General features: G+C 38.0%; 1 pseudogene; it reads right to left on the bottom strand.

Moving 5' to 3' along the window:
* Positions 1-16,254: 16,254 nt before the first annotated feature.
* LOC149611312 (poly [ADP-ribose] polymerase 1-like) lies at positions 16,255-22,149 on the bottom strand (annotated as a pseudogene).
* Positions 22,150-22,487: the final 338 nt, after the last annotated feature.

Here is a 22,487-nt window from a genome sequence, read left to right as displayed (position 1 = left end):
CAACTACACCTATATTTTTCCTTGCGGTTTTCATGCTCTATTATTTCTCTAATTAGACGCTGGCTGTCATATATAGCTTTTAGTGGTCATATGAAGTTATATTAAAATAAATGTTCTTAAATTTACATTATACAATTAATAATGTCGATTAAAGATTAATAAACTTTATTACTAATTAAAAATTAATAAAAGACTTTACAGATTAACAACTTGGGAAACCCAAAATATCTCTCCGAGTGCAAGCAACTATATACAGGGTGTTTCTGGAAAGTCTGGCACAAATTAACAGGCATGTTCCTTGGGTCAAAAGGAGTCCGAAAGGTCCTATGACGTTTTGGGTAAAGTGCTCCGTTGCGACGTTATGGGCTCTCAAAAGTAGGCCGAAAAACAAGGAGATTCTGCAGAATTATAGCACTAGTATTGTGGTTTTGACCCAATTGTTTTCGATTATTGAGCATAAGGCAATGATCGAAATAAGTTCAAACTTAGTGGAAGACCGTGAACGTGTTAAACGGCCAAAAGCGTTAATCCCTTTGTTTTTATTAATGATTGTAATTAACGGTAAGGAAAGTAGCTCAGATATTGGTTACTTGTTTGTTCAGATGTACTGGTAACTGACCAGTCTTTTATTCTTTATTTGAATTAGACTCATAACCTTTACAATAATTCGAATGAACCCCTTAAGTTCTACAATAATTCGAATGAACCCCTTAAATTTTACAATAAATCGAATCGAACCCATTAATTTTAAAATAATTCGAATCGAACCCATTACATTTACAATAAATCGAATCGAACCCATTAATTTTACAATAATTCTAATGAACCCCATTACATTTACAATAATTCGAATGAAACCCAATTACATTGTTCTACAAAAATTGATCAAAATGGGCACCATCAACGTTTAAGCAAACTTGCGCGCGTACGCAATGAAGCACGTTAAGGTACACACATTTAAGCCGTCTGTAAAAAACCTACAACTTCTGACGTTGAAAACTACCCTAATGTTTAGACCAACACAGCAGGGGAAAAATTCGAATTATTGTAAATGTAATGGGTTCAAATCGAATTATTGTAAATGTAATGGGTTCAATTCGAATTATTGTAAATGTAATGGGTTCAATTCGAATTATTGTAAATGTAATGGGTTCAATTCGAATTATTGTAAATGTAATGGGTTCGATTCGAATTATTGTAATTGTAATGGGTTCGATTCGAATTATTGTAAATGTAATGGGTTCGATTCGAATTATGGTAAATGTAATGGGTTCGATTCGAATTATTGTAAATGTAATGGGTTCGATTCGAATTATTGTAAAATTAATGGGTTCGATTCGATTTATTGTAAAATTAAATGGGTTCGATTCGATTCATTGTAAAATTTAAGGGGTTCATTCGAATTATTGTAAAAGTAATGTGTCTAATTCAAATAAAGAATAAAAGACTGGTCAGTTACCAGTACATCTGAACAAACAAGTAACCAGTATCTGAGCTACTTTCCTTACCTTTAATTACAATCATTAATAAAAACAAAGGGATTAACGCTTTTGGCCGTTTAACACGTTCACGGTCTTCCACTAGGTTTGAACTTATTTCGATCATTGCCTTATGCTCAATAATCGAAAACAATTGGGTCAAAACCACAATACTAGTGCTATAATTCTACAAAATCTCCTTGTTTTTCGGCCTACTTTTGAGAGCCCATAACGTCACAACGGAGCGCTTTACCCCAAAACGTCATAGGACCTTTCGGACTCCTTTTGACCCAAGGAACATGCCTGTTAATTTGTGCCAGACTTTCCAGAAACACCCTGTATATTACCCTATCCTTGCATTTCCAACTTGTAACAGAATTCCTTTTAATTTCCTCTTTTCCTACATTCAGGACTTCAGAAAGTGAGTTAGAATTAGATATACCGATTTTAAGGGCTGTTTAACTAGACGCATCAAGGAGATAAGCCGAGAGATGGTAAGGTAGAGGAAAAGTGGAAGGAAAAGTATTTAACAGACGACGACCGTTAAACCATTTGCATCACCCTTCTAGATTTCATCTTCACTTAAAACCAGGGACCCTATTCTCTGAAAGTCAAAATCATTTGGACGAGTATCCAAATCTAAACGTTTGGATCGGTTCCATTTGGACAGGGCGCTTAAAACTGTATTCTCTAACCCAAATCCAAATCGATATTTGGATCTTGCTCCAAACCTTTATCCAAACCAAATGTACGTCACTTCCTCTTTCATTACGTAATTTTACTTACTGTTTATTGGTCAATTCTTTTGCAGCGTTTAATATAAAAGTAAAATGTTTTTAAGCCTTGGATTTTTGCATGTTAGATTGTATTAATTTTTTAAAATTGAGAAACCTCTTAATTTGATAGTTAAAGCTTATTAGGCCTAATTAATATTAAGTGGGAAATAAATTTGAATGAAAAATAGGTGGATATCTTTTATTAATTGGGAAATAATGCACACATTTTTACATTTGAATTTTAGAAGCTAATTTATTATTTATTTTGTGTATATAAATTTCAGCGTTAATTTCACTAAGACAATAAATTAATTACCTACAAGGAATTAACTAGTATATATGTTTAATATTAGAATTTAATCGTTTCAAAACTAATAAGGTTTTGAACCGGTTTTGTAATTAAGTTATTAAAATTTGTGATTGTCGATTGGTCAATATTGTAAATTAACCAATGATGGAATCAAATTTTTTTAAACTCAATAAAACTGAAATATCAATCAATCATCTACTGAAAGAGGTATCAAACTATTTTTTTCAAAATAAGGTGAATAGGGATTAGATGGCTTGCTGCTTCAAACAAGATTTTTAATCATGAAGAGAATATTTTGTTAATATTAGTCAAATTTAGATATTCGGTAATCGAGTTGATATGAATAAAGCCCTTTTTGCTCATGTCTATTTTAAACTTTAATCACAGATTTCGCTTACCATTTCACAAGCATAATAAACACTACTGAAGGGCGCAAATCTATCTGTGGTCGGTAACAGTGACCAATATAGCAATTTGCCCAATTAATCGGTTTGAACTTCATTTGCACATTTCTATTCGTTAATTTGAAATGTTGCGTGAAATTTGAATGGAATATAAGTAGATATCTCTTTCAGTAGATAATTTTTGATGTTGATATTGATATTGAAGATTCATGGAGTTACAAAAAATTATTAAGCTTTGATATCAACATCGGTTAATTTACGATATGGGCTTATGATGGTAGTCTGTTTATAAGATTAAATCGTTACTTTAAGTGTCACTAGACAGTATCTACCTCCAAAATCCAGAGTTAGTAACTTTATAACCATCTCCTAGTCACAGAATATCCGAGGGTCAATTTCTTATATCATTGACATGTGATTATCTGACGAAGGCTTACTATAGCTGTCAACTTTTGGCAAGGCCTAATACCGTTTTGCTTGACTTTCGCGGTCAAATTCCTTTTAAAGCATATATCATATAGTATCCACCCTTGATTTTCATTTCGTAACACACGTTGGATTCGTAAACCTCGACGCGCACCACGATTAGAAACATTAAAATGCAAAAACAACACACTGACCGCATACATTTTTAGTAAATAACATTTCTCTCTACAGCTGTTTTCGGGGCTGACAGACGGCGATAAAGAAAAAGCCTCCTCCCCGTTAAAGGGAGTGTCTTCGAGGGAACGAAATTCAAATTCAAGGCGCGTCCCTTGAATTCGTAAATACCGACGTTTAACGCAATTATAATATTGAAATCTTATACAATTAAGCTAAATTTAAGAAAACAAAGCACTACTTTCAAAGTCTAAACGGGCAACGAGAGGCAAACATTTAAATGGCAAAAATTAACGGTTAGCCAAGGCTTAGCGCAATTTCACCGCCTTAAAAAAAGGGCTAAGTTTAGAAATAGATTGTGGGACAATAAAAAGGTGGAAAATTATGATATTAGGCTTATATTAAAGCTTGAAACCTACTTTATATTATATTTAAAATCCATCCATAAGCAAATCCTCAAAAAATATGAAAATGACCACGAAAAAGAACCCAAATTTTTTCCCCTTAAATAAAATGGCGGCCACAAACGGGGTGAAAATGGGGAAAAGAGCTATCCAAATGACGATTTGGCCGGCCATTTGGCTTGCCAAATGTTTGGATAGGGTTTGAACCAAATGAAAAGGGATTTGTAGTTACAGAATACGGATTAGTGTCATTTGGGGATGAGCCGACCCCAAATCCAAATCATTTGGATTAGGAACGATCCAAATGTAGTTAGAGAATAGGGTCCCTGGGATTTGAAACCTGCTGTTGGGAGCTGCAAATATCTTGGATATGAAACCTGTCGTTGATGGCTTCTAATATCTGGGATTTGAAACGTGCCTTTGGGGGCTACTAGTATCTGGGATTTGAAACGTGCCATTGGGGGCTGCTAATATCTGGGATTTGAAACGTGCCGTTGGGGGCTGCAAATATCTTGGAATTGAAACCTGTCGTTGATGGCGGCTAATATCTGGGGTTTGAATCCTGCCGTTGGTGGCTTCTAATATCTGGGATTTCATCACCTGCCGTTGGTGGCTTCTAATACCTGGGATTGGATCACCTGCCGTTGGTGGCTTCTAATACCTGGGATTTCATCACCTGCCGTTGGTGGCTTCTAATATCTGGGATTTGATCACCTACGGTTGGTGGCTTCTAATATCTGGGATTTGAAACGTGCCGTTGGGGGCTGCTAATATCTGGGATTTGAAAGCTGCCGTTGGGGGCTGCTAATATCTGGGATTTGAAAGCTGCCGTTGGGAGCTGCAAATATCTTGGATATGAAACCTGTCGTTGATGGCTTCTAATATCTGGGATTTGAAACGTGCCTTTGGGGGCTACTAGTATCTGGGATTTGAAACGTGCCGTTGGGGGCTGCAAATATCTTGGAATTGAAACCTGTCGTTGATAGCGGCTAATATCTGGGGTTTGAATCCTGCCGTTGGTGGCTTCTAATATCTGGGATTTCATCACCTGCCGTTGGTGGCTTCTAATACCTGGGATTGGATCACCTGCCGTTGGTAGCTTCTAATACCTGGGATTTGATCACCTGCCGTTGGTGGCTTCTAATACCTGGGATTTGATCAAATGCGGTTGGTGGCTTCTAATGTCTGGGATTTTATTCCTGCCGTTGGTGGTATCTAAAATCTGGGATTTTATTCCTGCCGTTGGTGCCTTCTATTATCAGGGAGCTGCTATTATCTGGGATTTGAAACGTGCCGTTGGGGGTTGCAAATATCTGGGATATGAAACCTGTCGTTGATGGCTTCTAATATCTGGGATTTGATCACCTGCCGTTGGTGGCTTCTATTATATCTGGGATTTAAAACCTGCCGTTGGGGGCTTTGAATATCTAGTAATTGAAACATGGCGTTGGGGGCTACTAGTACCTGGGATTTGAAACGTGCCTTTGGGAGCTACTAGTATCTGGGATTTGAAACGTGCCGTTGGGGGCTGCAAATATCTTATATATGAAACCTGTCGTTGATGGCTTCTAATATCTGGGATTTGAAACGTGCCGTTGGGGGCTGCAAATATCTTGGATATGAAACCTGTCGTTGATGGCTTCTAATATCTGGGGTTTGAATCCTGCCATTGGTGGCTTCTAATATCTGGGATTTGAAACCTGCCGTTGGGGCTGATAGTATCTGGGATTTGAAAAATTGCCTTTGGGGGCTGCTAATATCTGGGATTTGATCACCTGCTGTTGGTGGCTTTTAATATCTGGAATTTGATCACCTGCGGTTGGTGGCTTTTAATATATCTGGGACTTGAAACCTGCCGTTGGGGGCTGTGAATATCTAGTTTTTGAAACATGGCGTTGTGGGCTGTGAATATCTAGTTTTTGAATCATGGCGTAGGGGGCTGTGAATATCTAGTTTTTGAAACATGGCGTTGGGGGCTGTGAATATCTAGTTTTTGAAACATGGCGTTGTGGGCTACTAGTAACTGGGATTTGAAACGTGCCATTGGGGGCTGCAAATATCTGGAATTTGATCACTTGCCGTTGGTGGCTTCTAATATCTGGGATTTGATAACCTGCCGTTGGTGGCTTCTAATATCTGGGATTTGATCACCTGCCGTTGGTGGCTTCTAATATCTGGGATTTGATCACCTGCCGTTGGTAGCTTCTAATATCTGGGATTTCATCACCTACGGTTGGTGGCTTCTAATATCTGGGATTTCATCACCTACGGTTGGTGGCTTCTAACATCTGGGATTTGAAACCTGCCGTTCGGGGCTACAAATACCTGGGATTTGAAACGTGCCGTTGGGGCTGCTATTATCTGGGATTTGAAACGTGCCGTTGGGGGCTACAAATATCTTGGATATGAAACCTGTCGTTGATGGCTTCTAATATCTGGGGTTTGAATCCTGCAGTTGGTGGCTTCTTATATCTGGGATTTGATTACCTGCGGTTGGTGGCTTCTAATATATCTGGGATTTGAAACCTGCCTTTGGGGGCTGTGAATATCTGGGATGTGAAACGAGCAAAATTTCCTTCCAATGACTGGTTTCGCCAAATTGTAAAGAGCCGTTTGTCGTGGAATGTTTAGGAGAAACGAATAAAACATTTAAGGGACATATGGTATTAGCGACAAGACCTTGAAAGCGCCACCGATATCGCCCAAAAGTAAGAAATGATACTATAATAGAATTAAATATATGTCACTAACAATATAACTTTATTAAGATTGAGATTCCTAAATACTGAACCTGATTGGCAAGGCGTAATGAAGAATCTTCAAGCTATTGGCTGGGAAAAAATTTAATGATTGAGAGAATAAAACATCTCTGGGAGAATTCGGTTAGTTTGTATTATGAGTTTTTTGCAGAAAAATTCCCTACATTCCGCTAATAGAACAAACTTTCCCTGCATTTTACCGGCGTTGGTTAGCTGCTAAACTAATATTGTTTTGCTGTTCAAAGTTCCTTATTTGTGATTTATTCAACTATTAAACATTATGACTTCACAATTGCACATTCAGAAGGTTTCCGTTCGGCCTTCCAAAGAAGACAAAGAAAATGAGTTGGATGGAAAAAGTGGAGAGTCTGAAAAATCGGGGGAAAGGTGGTTACGCTACGAGAAGTATTGAGAAAGGTATTTTTTTAAATATAGTACGCTAAAGCTGCGTGTTTAATTACTTTAAAAAAGAGTATTAATACTCATTGATTCTTTGATAATTACTAACAATTTTCTTAAATCTCCGAATAACCCTACTAACACTACTAACTAATTTTGGGAATTTTAAAGAATTTCTTTTGGTTTCATTTCCTTTCTAACTGTAATTGCGTAAAAATATTATGGTGCAAAATTATTTCGAAGCTAATATTTATTTTAAAAGTTGCGGGTGCTTACTACAAAATCATTATTAAGTTAAAAAAGCCTAATTTTTCTCCCGATCAAATTAATAACAAATTAGCCTAACTAAATTTTAGTGCAGATTCGAACTCACCATCTTTACTCGGCAGTCTAACGCGTCATCTACTACACCACTGGATCTCTGATTTTTAAAATCGTATTAATTTCACTATGGTCCTTTTTCTACTTAACATTGTTTTGTACCAAATGACAGGCTTCGCGTAAGCCAAAAAGCTAAATACTTGTAACATTAAAAAAATAATTTGCACCGTAAAGTTTTTGCGCCGTAATTTTCTTCTCCAAATAAAAAAGTGACCTGCTAGCTAAAGTTTTTCTGAAATATGTCCGTAATGTCTTGCTTGAATAACCTCACAAAGATAAACTTGTACTACTGGCAATATATGTATTTAAACTATTGTGTTTACGGTTTACCTTAACAGGAGAATATCTTTGCGAGTACGGTGGAGAATTAGTGGAGACCAGCTCAGTGGAGAAAAAAATATTTGGCCACAGAAGGGCACTGCTACTTTTTTCATGTCAAACACAATGGCAAAGATCTTCCATTCATCACAGAAGGAAGGACTGCACCACTGTAGCGAAAAAAAGAGAAGTTGACGACGTTCTGCGATTGATTTTCTTCGCGGACCGTGACATGCAAGAGAGAACCGAAATAGCAATAGATTACAATGCCAGAAAAGGTTCTCCTGGAGAGGTACCTTTCTGGATGTTCGTTGAGGAGGTGATTGAAGATGAGTTCATCGACACTAATGATGAACAAACACCATCTTCCTCCGAATAAATATATTGTTTTATTTCTGTTTTCAATTTTCACCAATGAAAGTTTTTTGTTTTCAATAAGCAAACTAATGAAAGAACTCTGCTTTTTTATATTAAGTAACATACTAAACTATGGGGAACTAATTTCACAAGAGACAAGTTGGGAAACAATGATAAAATATACGTAATAAATACTCCCAAGACAAAAGATCCCCGGTCATAATCCACCGACTTTTGAAAACGTACAAAATTTTCCCTCTGTCAATAGTAAATCCCCCGTTCATTTTCCCAACATCCTAGGAAAGAGTACATAATCCTTCACTCTCTAGACGAACGCCAATACGTTCTTTCATCCTTCTTATTGCATTTTGTAGAGCTGAGGTCACAATATTTACGAGATGGTCGCAAACTTCAAGCATAGGAACGTTGTAGTTGTATTTCACATGAGCAAAATATCTTGATCCCTTGAGGACCCTTCTCGAGTTACTTTTTTTCAGGCGTAGCGGAAATACGATACTGGGATTTTTGAGTGGTTTCCAAACGTTCCACCAATAGGCCAGGACAGATAGGCCGAAAAAGGGCTTGACCTAGAACATTTGAACATAAAGATGAAAATTGGTACATGTGTTGTTTTTGACCCAACAAAAAATATACTAAAAGTCCCCTGCTGTAGAGCGCGAGCTTTCGCCGCCATCTTGGAAAATGTCCGCCGAGAATTACAGCTACAATGTATTCCACGTTATTCTTCAAAAATTATGAAAATTAGTACACATTATGATTGGAACCACATGAACATCTTAACATAATTTTATAGCTCTGTGTTCAATAGTTTGGTCGCCATATTGGAAAATGGCCGCCGTGAATGCTAGGTACAGTATATTTCACCATGTTGTTGGAAAATTATGAAAACTGATAGGTATTATAAACAGAGCTGTATGAACCTCATAGTAAAATATTGAAGCCATTAGTCAGATAGTTTGGCCGCCATGTTGGAAATGACCGCCATCAATGTCATTTAGATAGAGTATATGGTTCAAAAATTATGAAAATTATGTTAAAGACCGTCTTAACATCATACTTGAATATTGAAGACGTGCTACTGATAGTTTGGGCGCCATCTTCGAAAATGACTGCTTGAAATGCCAAATATATTACCGATATATAAATTTTTTCGATATTTGTAGTAGATGATTTTCATGAAAGTATTAAACGCCATAAAAATAACTATTTTCGAGTCTAAATTATCGCACCATCTTCAAAAATGGTCGCTGAAATATTTATATCCTAAAATCTGAAAAAAAGAAAAGGAGAGCCATATTACTCGGATTTTGGTTAGGAAAAACCATTTTATATGGGGTATATACATTCTAGTGTCGTTAAGGATTAGATTTAAGATACATTTTAACATTTCGTTCATATTTCTCTTCATCCTGAAGATTTTTTATTACGGCTAATACCTTGACAATGACCACACATTGCCCAGCAAGCTAATCCAGATCGTCTACATTCACAGTTCTTTATACAAGATGTTCTGCAGACTGCAGGTAATAGCCCGGCCACACCGAAAATTCCCGTTAGCGCTGATCGCTTCGCAAGGTTTGCAATGCTCGCAAGCGCCTACGCGTCTCGGCCACACATGCAAAAACCGCCTGTTTAAAGCCCCGTTTTCATCAAAGCTAGAAGCGAGAAAAATTCGCGCTAGAGCGAGAAGAGTTTGCTAGAACTTTGTCTGGCTTCTAGCAAAGGTGTTTTCATTGCCGCGGGAACCCCTCGCTAGACGCGAGAAAACGCAAAACTAGAGCGAGAAAATGACGCTAGCTCCGATCTGTCAGAGACAGATATTTTCTAGCGTCCCGCTTAGCGAGAAGCGAGATGTAGCGGTCACGTGATATGGAACCACGAATCAGAAAGCAGTGGGGTTAAATTCCTTTTGAGAGAAAGGCGGCAGTTTCAACGGGTCAACATTTCGGTTTTTAAAAATGGATGGCAAAACCTCGAAGAAAGAACTTAAAGAAAAGTTAAAACAGGAAAGGGAAAGAAATAAAAATTATGAATTTGCTAAAAGGGAGCAAATTATTAACAGTATTAGAATTAGGGATGGGTTGTGGAACCGCAAATTAAAAGAATATAGAAATAGGGAAATTAATGAAACATTATGGGAAGAAGTAGCCACAGAAAACAACATGACAAGTAAGTTGAACAGTTTCTATTGTTTGAAAATTGAAGGTATGAACCCACCACCGTTTCTTCGAATATCGAGTTGATTTAATAGCTGAGTTTTTAAATAGAGCCAATTTAAAATGAATTTTTTCCTTAAAAGCACCTTTCTTCTACTGACCGCCATTTTAATGCAATAATTATTTGGACATTCGCGGAATCGCGCCAGATGACGCCACTTTCTCGCTTCGATGAAAACACCCCAGGGGGATATCACGGGCGAGAAAGCTTCTAGCATTTCTGGCGCGGGATTTGAAACTCGCGGAAACAATCCGCTCCAAGCTTGTCGCTTAGCGAGAAGTGATTTTCTAGCTTTGATGAAAACGCGGCTTTACCCCTTGCCGAGAGATGCTTGCACTAGTATGCGAAGAGGCGCGAACCACGCGCTCGTATTGCTCAGCCAATCAAGGCGCGATAAAGTACCACGTGATTCTTCCTTTTTTTACGTTTCAACAGACGACACACAGGATATGGAGAGATTGACCGTGTTGATGCCAAGGCCTAAATAGATTAGTTTGACTTATTTGTGAAACATTTGGAATATGGGGGATACAAATAATGTAAATGAAATAAATGACGAGGCTTTGATAATTGAAGTAAGGGAATTTCCAGAACTTTTGACAAAACTTGTAAAGGTTACCGGAACAACAGAAAAAAAGATGCCGCATTATTATTGAAACTTAAAATATTCTTCTGTTTGGAACACACAGGTGCCATGTTTAATTCCTACAGGAAAGTAGCAACCTCGATGACGAAATCATTTATGACGTCAAAATATAAGCGTACGTTATTGGTTGATCCTTTGCGAACAACCCAAATCTTGCCAAAATCTTTGACACGCCAAAGAATTTTGCTCTCTTCGGAAGCCTCGCTTAGTAGACGTTTTTTCAGGTGTGAACGAAACGCGACGGATGAAAGCGAACAATGCGAATGCGGCGAACGTGGCGAAAGACGCGAAAACGGTTGGTGTGGACGGGCTATTACAAAAACATCTGATGCCGGAAGCAGAATGGTGTGAATGGGATTAAATCGTTTCCTAGCTATTTTGGACTTGAAGATACGCTCGGAAAAAAATGTAGTTTTGCGGTGTCGGTTGTTGGATGAAGCTTAGCGAGATCAAATGAGGACTTGACAGTATATGTGGCAACGGTTTCATTATACGTGTAATATCTACACAGTTGAAGCCGGACCGGTCAATTATCACCCTAAAAAAAAAGCGAAAAGAAATCTCTCTTCGGCAGCAGCTATGGCTTCCCTAGATGAAATATGGTCATTAAAAAAGTGAAACAAATTTGTTAGATGTTGATTATCTGTCACTACTTTAAACCACGCCTTATCATAACCACACCCAGCTACAGCACATTAATGAAAGAAATGTTCTCTTAACCTTTTTAACTCAAAGGACTTATCGTGGCGGAGGAGGCTCGAGTTCGGTGTGACGGTTCGGGAGTTCCTTGGGTTCGCCCTTGGTTCAGACCGTTCCTTGCCCCGTTTCGTGAAGGTTTTGCTGGGCCGCTTCGCCCCCGCCCAGGTGTTTGCCTTGGCTCGCCCCCGCTATTGGCAACCCTCGAGGGGTCGCGGATGCATTATTTGTTTGGGCCGTATGGCACTGATGTGCTTGGAGGGAACTCTTCCGTCCCCTCGAGCCTTCTGCTGCCTTAATCCTTCCCTCTCACCGGCCACCTCCTGACTGGGCTCGCCGCTGACGGTGTCCAGCTTCTGTCACCTGCTCAAGTGGCATTTGTCGGTCCCACTGGCCGATCTCGTGTGCCATGACAGCGGTTCCGCAGGTTCAATTTGGAATATGATGGGGAGGGACGCTGATAAGGCCCCCAGCTATGTGTAGCGCCTAATCAAGGGTTGTGACATGCAATTATTATGAAAAACCTTCAGGATGACGATGAATATGTATGAAATGCTAGATCTTAAACAACAGTAGACTGTATAAACCCCATATTAAATCATATTCTCTAATCAACATGTTGAGAATCACAGCTTAGAATAACTTTCTTTCTTTCAGAATTTAGGGCTATGATTTTCATGTGGCCATTTTTAAAGATGGCGTCGATGCTTTCGACTTCGAGATATCCATTTTTTGTTGTTTATTACGTTAATGAAAATCATCTATTCAAAAAAGGAATTTCAAAAAGATTTATATATTTGAAATATATTTAGCATTTCCAGCAGTCATTTTCGAAGATGGCGCCCAAACTATCAGTAGCACGTCTTCAATATTCATGTATGATGCTTAGACGGTCTTCACAATTAATTATTACCAATTTTCATAATTTTTGAACCATATACTGTATCTATATGACATTGATGGCGGCCATTTTCCAACATGGCGGCCAAACTGTCTAATTAATGGCTTCAATATTTTACTATGAGGTTCACAAAGCTCTGATTGTAATACCTATCAATTTTCATAATTTTCCAACAACATGGTGAAATATACTGTACCTAGCATTAACGGCGGCCATTTTCACATATGGCGGCCAAACTATTGAACACAGATCTGTAAAATTTTGCCATGATGTTCAAGTGGTTACAATAATAATGTGTACCAATTTTCATATTTTTTGAAGAAGAACGTGGAATACATTGTAGCTGGCATTCCCGGCGGCCATTTTCCAAGATGGCGGCGAAAGCTCGCGCTCTACAGCAGGGGACTTTTAGTATATTTTTTGTTGGGTCAAAAACAACACATGTAGCAATTTTCATCTTTATGTTCAAATGTTCTAGGTCAAACCCTAAAAGTCCTGGGCTACAATGAGATAATAATAAAATACCGTCCAATTTTATTTCAGTTTGAATACCATGTGCTGGCTCCGAATTCATGATGTCGAACAAACATTTAATTTCAATATAATACGTTTCTATCTATTTACCGAAAATAATAGGAAAGCCGTGATAGAACATTTAGGTTTTAATCCTAGATTTATACAGTGGTGTAGCGAACCTCTTTGCCATAACTTAAATGTAAACAAACACGAATGGTGACAAATATATCAAAGTATTTCAACAATGAGAACTCTACATAATGTAAAGGAGTGCGACGATAAGAACTGAATCTCGCAGGAGCAAACATCAATAATTATACTGCTACTAGAAGAGTGGTCCTTGTATAGTAGGGTTTGTTCAGAGCTAACCGAAAATAAAGGAACAAAACTGCTGCTTAACCAGTGGCTTAACTAAGCACTAACTTCATGTTTTGTTACGGTTTAGGCTTACCGTTTCGGACGACAGTGTACGCTGTATAGTTTGATTTTTTCGATCCTTTCTTGATTCAGTGAGAATGCTTTAAAAGGGAAAATATTATATTGTAAGGACACACGCATTGCATTCACATTCAGTGATAATTCTATGTTTTCAATGTGTGGGAAATTTCCCGTTTTGCAGGATTTTTCGACGGAATTTTGGCTTTGGCGGAAAAAAAAAGTAATTTTTGGATTAAACACCACTAAAATAACGCCTGCATTATAATTTTACTGGTTAATTGGGAGAGCTAGATGTTGTTCGTAATAAGACCAGGTTATTACGACATTTTAAACAAAACGAAAATTTAGAAACTTTATTTGCGGTTAGGAAGGTCCTTCTCGCTCCAAAACTTTTCTCTAACTGGTTATTTATACAGAAACGTTTTTGAACATAAAAGAAAAAAGAGGTTGAACGGACCCCCACGACTCGAGCATTTCACCTCCCCTTCTGGGGGATTTTCTCCGGGTTAACACAGAGCTCTTATCAATGGAAATGCTCGCGTCGAGAAGGGACTATTTTGGGTGGCCAAAAAAAGAAGAAGTAAATTATCAAAGTAACAAAATAAAAGTGAATTAATTCTAAGTTTAATATCAAGTGCCAACAACGGTAGACCTGATGCTTTTTCCTATACAAGTTGAAAGTTTCTTTAAACCTGGGATGAAATTTCGAATGACGAGCGTTTATGACTCAGTGCCGACCTTAATCATCTCTTCAGTCCCGAAAATGGAAAGACAAATAACGAAAACTTTTCCCATAGGTTCCCAAGGAATCCAATAACAATTTCTTTCAACATTAACTGTAGTTCTTCATAACTGTAGAAAGTTTCGATCATCTTAGCTTTGGGCACGCCCAAAAATGGCCGACCGTTCGTCATGCCTTTTGTCGAAATGATCTGGAAGAATTTGCTATTTTTCTACGAACGTAAGCTGTTTCGAATTTAAATGGTGTAATATTATTATACTTGAAATGCGAGCCGTTTCTTTACAGCGTACAGCCGTGTCGAAAAAGCGGTCACGTGGCGTCTGGCAGCCATGTCCTGCTTGATCGCGATCACTTTCATTTACTTCGAAATATCAGGCAACCTCAAGTCGGATTTCACCGAGAAGGACTACGATATTGTGGACACCGTTGACCAACTCGTCAAACAGGATTTTCAAAACGTGCGGTTCTGGAACGACACTGACGATTTTTTATCTTTTCGAAAAAAGGTAAGAACAGAAATAGACCGACCTATCTGTTATTGAACACGAGCTACTATTTTTCTCAGAATTGTTAGATAAATCCAACGTCGAGTATCTTGGTACAGGTTTGACTTGCATTTTATTATAATTAATTGCTTACACGCATATCATGAGAACAAATTGATCTTGTATTACGCGCTTCTAAAATTGCTGAATGATTTAAACAGAACCATTAATTTCAATTTTAGGCCAACGTGTCCATCCGAAAAAGTTCAATACTTTAGATTGAGAACGTGGTAATCGGAGAAGAGTTCGTCAACGTCGCACAAAACATCGGTGACAAGAGAAAAATCATGGTCGTAGGGAAATTGATAATTCAATTCCTATTGCTTGAAAATCTAAAAATGGAAAATAAAACACAATACGCGAACAAAAACAACTTTTCAGCGTTCATAGTGTAACACTCTGTATGATAATTTAACCAAGGGAGAAATCCACCCGAGGGCCATAAAAAAGAATAAAGACAACTTACTGTTAATATCCAATATAAGAAGACTGATCTTCTTTAGTTTATTCTCAAAAAAGAAATAAGGGACAACGATCCCGAAACCTAACTTGGTTTATACAGAAAAACTCCGTCTTAGAAGACATTAACAAAAAGGGGGAGAGAACCGCTCTCGACCCGAGACTAATCGTAACTAACTTTTCTTGCGATCTATCTCAACAAGTAAACTGGAGGAGGAATATGTAGCATGGAGGCTTAATACCCTGCCTGATCCAAGAGTAGAAACTCCTGGAATCTGGCAGCCATGCTACATCAGACAGTAAGCTTTTGGGTTTTGTCGTTTTGATGCGTCCTCCTAGAATTTAGGAATTAATGAACTAGATGGCACCACTAATTAATGTAAACATAAACACCCCCCCCTTTAGAAAGGTATAAAAACACGACCCCTTGATTAGATACGGCATTCGAGTACCTGGCACGCGACTCCACAACTTCGGACTATGATCTGTACGGGTATCAACTAGTAAACTCGCGCTAGTATTATTTTAGCATATCTTTTACTTGTTATTTAATAAACTATAATTATTGCACATTCGGCAAATTATTCACGTTTATCAGTACATAACAGAATGGCGACGGAGGCGAGATCGTAAGTTAACGGAAATATTTAGTTTGAACTCTAGATACCGGAAACCGATCCCGCGTAAAAAGACCCCTTAGATCAGTACGTTATAGGAAACCGATAAAATATTTAGTAAAAAAGTCGCGATAAAGTCCGCGAACGGTTTTTCACGCGAGAAGCCGAGAAATAGGTATACGCCAGCCAATCAGAAATAAGCTAGAGTCCTGACGTCATTTTCGACCACGCGTGTTCGGAAGAAGCTGTCCTCGGTCCGCCATGTTTAATTTATTTCGTTCCTAATCGAGTCAGTAACTGGTACAAATCCCTGATAATGCCGAAGTTCAATGCTGAAAGGTTTATTGAAGAGGTTTGGAATAATACAAATCTGTATGATATTAGAAACAAAGATTGCAAAAAGAAAGAGAATAGATGGAAGATGGGCGGCAATTCGAGCAGTGTTCAGTTTATCCGTTAAGCCTTGGTTCCATTATTTGTATGAACTACGCTAGGTGAAACGCTATAGCGCTGGGCGACAACGTAAAAAACAAATCTGACGTTTGACGTCCAGCTGCAAAGTAGTTTTTTTCGGTCAAATGAAAACAATGCTTTACCGTCTATTTAGTCGCTACTAAATTTCGGCTTCAACGTTCGGAATCATTAAAATATTGTAGAAACACAGCCAAGCAAGATATAAGCTAGGAGGTTTGTTAAAACTGAAAATTCCGTCGTTACAGGAGGTCCCTTAAATGGGACAACCGAGACCAATTTGAAAGATAGACTGTTTGGAATTTAGAAGCCACAGACTAACCAAATTTACAGGGGAACAGGGGTTGGGGAAGTCTTCTAGCCCGCGAGGGGTTCGGCACTTTGTAATTATCATACCCAAATTTGAAATGAATTACGCGAATTAACAGATTTAAAATTGATTAGGTAAGTTTCAGAATTAAAAAATGATTCCAAAAATATGCAGTGTATCTTGCCGCTTTGGTATTTAATTTTAGCAGTATTAATTAATTAGTTGATTAAATGAAACTGGTTACTAGCACAATCCTTTTAATTTTATTAGTGTGAACCATAAGTTTATAACGCCTCTAATTTCTGTTGCGGTGCAGCCACCAAGCGGTCGAGACGATTACTAAATGGGTCACGTGAAAAAAAATTATCCAATGGAATAAAGTAGATATATACGTTTCGTATAGGCAGGCATTGGAGGGGAACGAATTTAACTTAAGCAACCCCAAATCCCTCTCTCTCTCTCATGAGATAGAGGCGGTTTCAGTCCCGAAACATTCTAAAAGGGATAATAGAAACGCTAGGCTAGGCAGTACAATATTGTATTGGAATTGAGGTTATAAATGATACGGAGAGAGAATAGGGTTTCATTAAAGGGAGCCAGAAAAACACTATTGCCATAAGAGTAGCAGCCATTTCTCTACTTAGAGGCATGCTAAAATGGTGTGAAAAGAGTGCCTGTGCGGAGTGCGCGCGTCTTTCTCTGCCCTCTTATTGTCAGAAATGATAAACCGCTGTGCGTTTGTTTTTCCGTAATTAATTAGTTTCATTAGCGACGTCTAAAATTTGTTAGTTTTTAAATACTCATTGAAAATACTGAGAGGGGGTATGGACATCTGATTGTAATCACGTACTACTAAGAACTTAAGGTAAATGCTACCCAAAATCCAGTCTGGTCTTTAACAGTATTATTATGTTCGTAAATAAACGTTTTGCATTAATTAAATAACAGAACTTCATTTTTAAAAGGTCCTTAATATTTATTTGCGCCACATCATAGACAATGAACTCGTTGTGGAGTAAACTGGAGTTAATTTTAGCTTTAACTTGGGGTCCTAATGGGATCTCGACATCATTTCTGACAATGCTTTTCTCAGGATCTGGAAAGGTTTGTCCAATTCCCTTCGTACTATGTGTATTGAGAGGTAATTTTTCAATAAATTTTCCGTGAGGTAGCTCAAGCATATTTCCTAAAGCTACTTCGCAGAGGAACAACAACCCGGTGTTGTTGTCTCGACTGGCGTGACAGTAATTGGCACTTTTAGAGACCTAAACGAATCAAATATTTGAAGTTAACAACCTTTAATTTAATTCTTTAATAAAAGGCTATGTGTAGTACCATATCTGCAAAGTAAACTCCTTTTCCAAACATGTAACCAGTAAACCGGAGGTTCTGGTGGAGCAATACGAAGGCCTTGAGACAAGATACCCGCCATGTTTGTGGTTCTGAAACCATGCCATAGTAGCTTTCTATTATGGAGTTTTTGGAATGGTCGGTAGCGTTTGCGATCTCCCTGACGAGCAATTTTAAACACTTCATCTACTTCAAGTTCATAACTCCTGTGAGTCTCAGCGTGCGTATTCTTTACGTATGTTTACTAATGTCTTGAATTCTTCGGATTTTTTATATAATACTTCAATTTGAGTTTTCGATTGCTCATAATGTTGATCTATTGGATTTTTGGTCGTTCCACTTTCCTCTTTAACTAACTTGTAACCGATCTCCATTTCTAGAAGGAAATCTAGCATTTCTACCTTGGATTTTATTATCTCAACATTATCCAAAAGAGGGGGCTTTTTGGTTGGTGCAAGCTATTAGCTGGGCTTTTTTGTTTTTGACATCTGCATTTTCGAGTAAAGCCAGGAGGTCCGTCAAAACGGAATACGCCTGTTCAATCTGTTTTCTCGAAAATTTTTCTTAATGGCTTTTTCTTTAGATAGATTTCAAACTCCAACATGGCCTTCTTCATTTTCTCCACGTCAAAGATAAGGCGAATTTGTTCTTGGATGGCGTTGGGAAGTTTAGATCCAGATCCTACTACCAGTTTTTCTAAAGTTCCATTCTCGGCGCCATAGTCAATGTCAAGTGGATACATTTTATTAGGAACCTTTGAGGCAGTGTGGCGTAACTCCCACGGAGTTCCTGTTTTTCCTTCGTAAAGCCTTTTAAATTCGGCAACAGCTTCATACTTAGTGGCAAACTGTTCCGTCTTGTTTCCACCAATAGTAGTTCCAACACGTCCTCATCTCCGAAACACCCAGTAATTGTTTCCTTTGTCTGACTCTAGAGGTTGAAGCTTGTAAAATGAATTAGATCCTTGAGTAATGTCGACTTTTGCGAGAACAGCGTTGAAAGCTCCTTCTTCGTTTTCTAACACGTTTGTGGTGGCTTCAAGATTTGAATCTAGTTCAACAGCTACGCTGCCTTTCACTGTCAGTTTAACTTTCGTGCTCTTTCCAGATGAGAATGTTGAGTCACTTTTTCCTACAGCCGCACTTTTGAGTCTTTTTTCAGCAGCGTAAGTATTAATTCTGTCTTTAGGATTTCCACCCCAACTGGCTATGCTGTATTGTTTGATCATAAGAACTAAACCTCCATTTTCTACAGCACTTAAAAAGTCTTCAGATACAACGTGAACATAGTGTTCCTTAGCTTCACGAATTTTCTTGATATTTTTCTCAACATCTTCCTTGGTACTTATAACGCAAGGTGTACTTTTGTCAATTTGAGAGACAACATTGCCTCCAAATCGGGCTATGGTGTTCTTCAGAGCATCTTTGGTACTTCGAAGATTACCAACTAATACTATTTTAGCATTGTCCAATGGTGTTCTTAAATCCCGGTATTTTAGAGCCATCTTCAAAAACCTTTAAAGCTTCTCTCGCTTGTACAAAGCAATCAACGTGATACCACGCTGGTAGTGGACCAAATCGTCTAGCTTTTTCACTCTGTTTGTCAAGTTTAGAAATGCGAACTTTTACGATTGTTTCTCCACAACCTTTACAAGAGGACCGATTACTTTTGGCATATTCAGTTGAGAAGTCTTGAATTTCAATGGAGAAGCTTTTTCTCTTTGTTCCTTTAGATGGGGTTTTGCTTGACCCACTCGAAATTTTACTCCTCATTTTCCCTTGATCTTCCCAACGTAAAGCCTCAAAGTGTGAGATGTCCGAGGGGTTAGTCATTCTCCAAAATTTTGTACACCTGATTTCTGATTTCTGAATTTTTATGTGAATTCCGTTGATTACTGAATGAATTTCTTGATTTCCGTGATTACGATTATTTTAGGTGATTTCCATAATCTTTACAATGATTTCCATAATCTTTACAATGATTTCCCGTTATTGCCGCAGATTACTCGAGATTACTACTTGAATTCCACTGATTACTCGTGATTACTATTTGAATTCCACTGATTACTCGTGATTACTATTTGAATTCCACTGATTACTCGTGATTACTATTTGAATTCCACTGATTACTCGTGATTACTATTTGAATTCCACTGATTACTCGTGATTACTATTTGAATTCCACTGATTACTCGTGATTACTATTTGAATTCCACTGATTACTCGTGATTACTATTTGAATTCCACTGATTACTCCATTTCAACTGATTACGATTTTTATTTTGGATTTTCGAATTCCTCGATTGATTATGCGTGATTATTTGACGAAATATGTGATTACCGAGATGATTACTAGGAAATCGTGTGATTATTTCTGATTCTCTCAATATTCCATGTGATTTCCAGTGATTATCGGAGATTTCTGATTACTCACAAAATTTATTATGATTACTTATGATTTTCTTAGAATTCTAGAAATCAAGTAATCGATTTCGGCGGTTTTGTACACCTGATTACTCAAGTGACTAGCCCCTCGGAGATGTCAACCTCGGTTGACACTTTAAACTTTGAAAAAAAGCACCGAAAATGGTACCAATTTGGAACCTGTTTCCACAATAAGAACTTAATGTTAATCGCGTCATCAGATGCTCAATTTTGATATTTACCTTTCCATCAAACATTCGTGACCGAACAATTGCCGCCATTCTTAGCTCATCTTTAGCTATGATGCTTTTACAGCTTTTGCATGATGACCTGCCATTTTTGGCATATTCGGTACGCCACCGTGGACCTGGATCAATCTCTAAATCATACAAAGAGGTTTGAATAATTTAGCACAGCTTGATTATTTGGTTTACTTTTCTGGTTAATGATGTATTTAAAAAGCAAAACGTTATTTACGGGTCTTAGTTACAGCCGAAGTAAGATAAGACTAGAAGTAAAGAGCTCTAGCATTGGTAGATCCTGGCACTAGTGAACAAATTTGAGGATTTTATGCCGCTTCCATCGCGCCTACACTAGAGGGAAAAAATTGGTCGCTTAGGTAATAAACCCTACTCAAGCAATACCAGTTTCAGAAGGATTCAGATGACTCGATCAGCTCCAGTCCCCAGAAAATCCAGCGTTGACCACGAGCACTCGCCTATCCTGACGAGTACTTAAATCGGAAATCTGGTTAACCAAAAAACGGGCCAAGTTCAAGTCAAACACGGATTAAACAGTGTGCAAAACCGACGAGAGTTCACGGTTGACGGGTTTGCGTTATCTAATTTGATAACGTATATGTGATATCGGGGAAGATATGAGGGCACGTGCGAAGTAGGCCAATCGAGAGCGCAAAAGTGTCTAAAAAAAGAAAGACGTCTACAATGACACGTTAAAAAAATCTATATAAAAATTAAGTTTAATAACGCAAGCGGTTGGAGATATGTAAATTATATTAGCCTACTTACGCCAACTTATCTCAGTAAATTGGCAATATTGGCCCACAGTCAGCCGAAAAAGGTTAGAATTAGGTCTACTAACTTCCGTTATTACACGTTTTTTGAATAAACAGCTTCTACCGATAAAAGTGGTAAAAATGTTTTAGGGAGTATGACCTTTCACTTCATACGAATGAAAAGCTACTAAATATAATATAAAGAGGATTTTGGCGCCTAAATTTAATTCAAAAAACTGAAAGATAAATGTGAAATTGAAATTTGGAAAGTGGCAAAGTATGTCCAAATGAATTTGGCCACATCGATAAGCTATAGGTTGATCAAATTAAAGCAAAAATATAATCGTTATTCCAGCTCATAATTAAGCGAGAAAACGAGTAAAAACGCTTGGAAAGCATTAAATATTTACTAATAATTATGATTTTAAAGTTTCCTGGTGTTTGTACTGGGAAAAAGAGTTGATAAATTGGAAAATATTACTATCATAAGAGTATGTCATTACGGACGTATATTATACGCTTATGCTACTCGCTGCCTTGAATCGTTTCTGGCGACCCTCCATCCCTCTCATTGGTTGACGCGGAGCTATAGCCATCTATGAAGAGTTAGCAAAAAATTAAATGTTAGCCGGGGGAGGGCCTAACTTTGTGCCTGATAACAAGTTAAGTTGAGCCATAGAGCATAGCCCACTAGATCCGCGCTCCCGGACGCTACGCTGCTCGTGTATAGCTATGGCTCGAGCAGCTTGCGTCGTTACGCGCGAGATAGAGCCTGTATCTTATGAAGAGACAGCCTCCATGGTTGAACTTGTTTTTGAACAGTCGATGCTTGTTTAGTATTTTAGCGCCTTAAAATGTTTTTTCGTTTTATAAATTTTCTGTAACACCCTCGCTAAGAAACACTTTGCTATTAGGTCGAAATTTTGTTGAAAAA

Source organism: Phalangium opilio, unplaced genomic scaffold, assembly GCF_054372755.1.
Source record: "Phalangium opilio isolate 3A_F unplaced genomic scaffold, DU_Popi_V2 ptg000246l_1, whole genome shotgun sequence".
In the NCBI taxonomy this organism is placed as follows: domain Eukaryota; kingdom Metazoa; phylum Arthropoda; class Arachnida; order Opiliones; family Phalangiidae; genus Phalangium; species Phalangium opilio.
This window is presented reverse-complemented; position numbering and strand designations above follow the sequence as displayed.